The 5,614-nt window shown below is 45.0% G+C and overlaps 1 pseudogene; it reads right to left on the bottom strand.

Annotated features, from left to right (window-relative positions):
- Positions 1–968: 968 nt before the first annotated feature.
- On the bottom strand, positions 969–1,928 carry LOC101059476 (small ribosomal subunit protein uS2-like; annotated as a pseudogene).
- Between the last annotated feature and the right edge of the window lie 3,686 nt (positions 1,929–5,614).

The raw sequence follows: 5,614 nt of genomic DNA, 5'->3' as shown, positions 1-5,614 counted from the left end.
CAAACACTCTCATCTCTTCAGAGTTATTTCTTCTGGCATCTTCACTATAGGCATTTATTGATATTTCTTGATTTACTTATTTTAAATATTTTATATTATCTTCATATTGTGGTCATTCTCTCTTTTTTTTTTTTTTTTTATGAGACGGAGTCTCGCTCTGTCACCCAGGCTGAAGTGCAGTGGCACGATCGCGGCTCACTGCAAGCTCCGCGTCCCGGGTTCGTGCCATTCTCCTGCCTCAGCCTCCCGAGTAGCTGGGACTACAGGCACCCACCACCACGCCCGGCTAATTTTTTGTATTTTTAGTAGAGATGGGGTTTCACCGTGTTAGCCAGGATGGTCTCGATCTTCTGACCTCATGATCCGCCTGCCTCGGCCTCCCAAAGTGCTGGGATTACAGGCGTGAGCCACCGCGCCCAGCCTGTGTTCATTCTCTTATATTCCCTGCCCCAAGTTCATTTCCCTATGTAGTTCTATCACAATTTTTAGTTAAGTCAGTTGTCAGTGTAAATATTATTGACTATGCTAAAGTACTCTTTGAGCCAAATCATAGATTGTGATTATAGTTTCTCATTTGTACAAAATTTGTTTCCTCTTGGACTTTTTACCTTATTTCTTTTATCTTTTTTTTTTTTTTTTTTGAGATGGTGTGTCTTGCTCTGTTGCCCAGGCTGGAGTGCAATGGCACAATCTCAGCTCACCACAACCTCCGCTTCCCAGGTTCAAGGGATCCTCCTGCCTCAGACTCCCAAGTAGCTCGGATTACAGGCGCCCACCACCACGCCTAGCTAATTTTTTTGTATTTTTTAGTAGAGACAGTGTTTCTCCATGTTTGTCAGGCTGGTCTCAAGCTCCTGACCTCAGATAATCCACCTGCCTCAGCCTCCCAAAGTGCTGGGATTACAGGTGTGAGCCACTGCGCACGGCCTCCCTTATTTCTTTCATTTGCTTTGTTTTCTTTTTTAGAAACTGATGTTTATTTTCCATCAACCATTTTTCCGTGCTGCTTAAGAGCCTATGCAAGAACAGCTTAAGACCAGTCAGTGGTTGCTCCTACCCATTCAGTGGCCTGAACAGTGGGAGCTGCAGACCAGTCTTCCGTGGCAGGCTGAGCGCTCCAGTCTTCAGTAGGGAACTGCTGAATAGCACAGAGGGCACCTGTATACCTTCAGACCAGTCTGCAACCTCAGGCTGAGTAGCAGTGAACTCAGGAGCTGGAGCAGTCCATTCACCCTGAAATTCCTCCTTGGTCACCGCCTTTTCAGCAGCAGCCTGCTCTTCTTTTTCAATCTCTTCAGGATCTCTGTAGAAGTAGAGATCAGGCATGACCTCCCATGGGTGTTCACGAGAAATGGTGCCACGCATGCGCAGAACTTCCCGAGCCAGCATCCACCACATCAAACCCACTGAGTGAGCTCCCTTGTTGTTGCATGGGATGGCAATGTCCACATAGCGCAGAGGAGAATCTGTTACACAGAGCAATGGTAGTTAGGTTAACATAAGATGCCTCCGTGAGAGGCTGGTGGGTCAGCCCTGGGGTCAGTAACCACAAGAAGCCGTGGCTCCCGGAAGGCTGCCTGGATCTGGTTAGTGAAGGTTCCAGGAGTGAAGTGGCCAGCAATTGGAGTGGCTCCAGTGGCAGCAGCAAACTTCAGCACAGCCCTCTGGCCAGTATTCCTGGAGGATATAACACTGACATCAGCAGGGTTTTCAATGGCAACAATAGCACGAGCTGCCAGCAGAAGCTTCTCCCAGGTCTTCTTCAGATTTATGATATAGATGCCATCACTTTTCCTTTTATAGATGTACTGTTCCATCTGGAAGTCAAGATTGGTGCCACCTAAGTGGGTTCCTACTGCAAGGAACTTAAGGACATCCACCTCCTTCATTTGCAGGACATCAAGGTCTCCAGACATTGTGAAAGTTTCCCTTTAAGTTACAACGGGAATCCAGAACAACGCCCTATGGACCCCTCTGTAGGTAGCGCGGAAAAGCGCTTTGTTTTCTTTGAACCTACAGAGGTTTTTCTCTTTCTATTTTCTGCAGTGGATCTGTCAAACACCAGGCTGTTTGTTTCCTGGACAGCAAATGCCGTCCGCCCTCTCCTGCAGTCTGGACTGGCAGCTCTCCAAACCTGACAGACAGCTGTCACCTTGGGAGTTCTCTTTGTCACTTTCCTGTATTGGAGTTCATTTTTGTCAAATGCTGTATCTTCCTTTTTCGTGATTTGCTCTTGGAAACATTTTGAGTTCTTGCTTGTATGAAAATGTTCCTCTTCTACTTGACTGAAAATATGAGAGGGCATAAAGTTCTAGGATAAAAACTAGCCCTGCATTTTGAAGTTACCAGTGCTTTACTTACCTGCATCCAGTGCTTCTGTGTGAGTCTAATGCCGTCCTGACTCTCAAGCCTGTGTGAGCGATCCCCCCGCTCTTTTTTTTCTAGAAGCAGTTAGGATCGTTTCTGTATACCCAGTATTGTACATTTCATGATGATGTTCCTTGATACAGATTGTTTTCATTTATTGTACTCATCACCCTCAAAGCTTTCAACCTAGAGACTTGTGGACTTCAGTTCTGGGAAATGTTCTTCTATTACTTCTTTAACCATTTCCCCACACTGTTCTCCAATCCCTGTCGGTTATATTGGATCTCCTCAATGGACCCGCTGGTATTTGTTTATATCCTATCATCCATGTCTCTTTTTATTCCACTTTTTGGAAAGTTTCATTGACTTTTTCACTCAGGTTTTTTTTTGTTTTGTTTTGTTTTTTTGTTTTTTTTTGAGACAGAGTCTTGCTCTGTCGCCCAGGCTGGAGTGCAGTGGCATGATGTCGGCTCACTGCAAGCTCCGCCTCCCAGATTCACACCATTCTCCCGCCTCAGCCTCCCGAGTAGCTGGGACTACAGGCGCCCGCCACCATGCCTGGCTAATTTTTTTTGTATTTTTAGTAGAGACGGCGTTTCACTGTGTTAGCCAGGATGGTCTCGATCTCCTGACCTCGTGATCTGCCCGCCTCTGCCTCCCAAAGTGCTGGGATTACAGGCGTGAGCCACCACGCCTGGCCTTCACTCAGGTTTTATATTAAACTTTTAGGTGCAAGCATTATCTTCTTAGTTCCCAAGAGCTCATTCTTGGTCTCTAATCAATCTGTTTTTTTATGTCTTCAATATTTGTCTTTATTTCTCTGAAGTTATTATTTCAAGAGTTTTTTTTCCTTCTACTTCCTAAATTGTACTTCCTCTGGATTGCTTTTTGTTATCTTTGTTTTTTCTGCTTGTTTGTTTCAGACTTTCTCTTTCATGTTGCAGGCTTTCCTTAAGTGACTCTGACCATATTTATTTATTTACTTATATAATTTTTTTTTTTTTAGATGGAGTCTCGCTCTGTTGCTCCAGCTGGAGTGCAGTGGCATAATCTCCGCTCATTGCAACCTCTGCCTCCCGGGTTCAAGAGATTCTCCTGCCTCAGCCTCCAAGTAGTTGGGATTACAGGCGCCCGTCACCATGCCTGGCTATTTTTTTTTTTTTTTTTGAGACAGAGTTTCACTCTTGTTGCCCAGGCTGGAGTGCAATGGTGTGATCTCGTCTCACTGCAACCTCCGCCTCCCAGGTTCAAGTGATTCTTCTGCCTCAGCCTCCTGAATAGCTGGGATTACAGGCACCCACCACCACGCCCAGCTAATTTTTTGTATTTTAGTTGAGATAGGGTTTCACCATGTTGGGCAGGCTGGTCTCCAACTCGTGATGTCAAGTGGTCCGCCTGCCTCAGCCTCCCAAAGTGCTGAGATTACAGGCGTGAGCCACCGCACCCAGCTTATTTTTATTTAAATAATAGTTTTATTGATATTAATTCACATATCATAAAATTCATCCATTTAAAGTAATACAATTCAACAATTTTTAGTAAATATAGAGTTGCACAATCTAGAACAATTTTAGAACATTTTTATCACCTTGAAAGAAATTCTGTTTTTCTTTTTTCTTTTTTCTTTTTATTTATTTATTATTATTATTGTTGTTATTTTTTGAGACGGAATCTCTCTCTGTCGCCCAGGCTGGAGTGCAGTGGCGCAATCTCTGCTCACTGCAACCTCCATCTCCTGGGCTCACGCCATTCTCCTGCCTCAGCCTCCCGACTAGCTGGGACTACAGGCACCCGCCACCACGCCTGGCTACTTTTTTTGTATTTTTAGTAGAGATAGGGTTTCATTGTATTAGCCAGGATGGTCTTGATCTCCTGACCTCGTGATCCGCCCACCTTGGCCTCCCAAAGTGCTGGGATTACAGGCGTGAGCCACCACTCCTGGCCCGAAATCCTGTTTTTCTTTAACAATCACTCCTCATTGTCCTGGCACGGTGGCTCATGCCTGTAATCTCAGCACTTTGGGAGGCCGAGGAGAGTGGATCACAAGGTCAGGAGATCAAGACCATCTGGCTAATACTGTGAAACCCCGTCTCTACTAAAAATACAAAAAATTAGCCAGGCGTGGTGGCAGGCGCCTGTAATCCCAGCTACACAGGAGGCTGAGGCAGGAGAATCACTTGAATCTGGCAGGCAGAGCTTGCAATGAGCCGAGATCATGCTACTGCACTCCAGCCTGGGCAACAGAGCGAGACTCCATCTCAAAAAAAAAAAAAAAAATCACTGTTCATTTCTTATCCCCACCCCTATTGTCCACCTTAGGCAACCACTAGTCAACTTTCTGTCTCATATAAATAGAACCATATTCTATGTGGCCTTTTATGCCTGGCTTTTTTTTTTTTTTTTTTTGAGATGGAGTCTTGCTGTCTTGCCCAGGCTGGAGTCCAGTGGCTTGGTCCTGACTTACTGCAGCCTCAGCCTCCTGGGTTCAAGCGATTTTCCTGCCTCAGCCTCCTGAGTAGCTGGGATTACAGGTGCCCCCCACCACACCCAGCTAATTTTTGTATTTTTAATAGATACGGGGTTTCACCAAGTTGGCCAGGCTGATCTTGAACTCCTGACCTCAAATGATCTGCCCGCCTCAGCCTCCCAAAGTGCTCGGATTACAGGCCTGAGCCACCGTGCCCAGCCTCTGAGAGGCCTGGCTTATTTCACTTAGCACAATATTTCCAAGGCTCATCCTTGTTGTAGCATGTGCCCACACTTCATTCCTTTCATGGCCAAATAATATTCCATTGTATGGGTATGACATGTTTTATTTGTCCATTCATCAGTTGATGGACATTTGAGTTGTTTTCACTTATTGGCTATTATATTATTTTTGGCTATATTATTTATATGTTATATATGAGTAATATTGCTTAAGAATTCATGTCCAAGGTTTTCTATGGACATATGTTTTCATTTCTCTTCGGTATATGCCTAGTAGTGAAATTGCTGGGTCAAATGGTAACTCTATATTTAAGCTTTTGAGGAACTGCCAGACTGTTTTCCAAAGCAACTACACCATTTTACATTCCTACCAGCAGTGTATGAGGGCTTCAATTTCTCCGCATCCTCACCACACTCGTTCTCTTTTTTTTTTTTTTGAGATAGAGTTTTGCTCCTGTCCTCCAGGCTGGAGTGCAATGGTGGGATCTCGGCTCACTGCAGCCTCCATCTCCTGAATTCAAGTGATTCTCCTGGCTCA

The sequence above is a fragment of the Pan troglodytes genome, chromosome 14 (genome assembly GCF_028858775.2).
Source record: "Pan troglodytes isolate AG18354 chromosome 14, NHGRI_mPanTro3-v2.0_pri, whole genome shotgun sequence".
Classification (NCBI taxonomy): Eukaryota; Metazoa; Chordata; class Mammalia; order Primates; family Hominidae; genus Pan; species Pan troglodytes.
The sequence above is the reverse complement of the archived record's forward strand: the minus strand, read 5'-3'. Positions and strand labels throughout refer to the sequence as shown.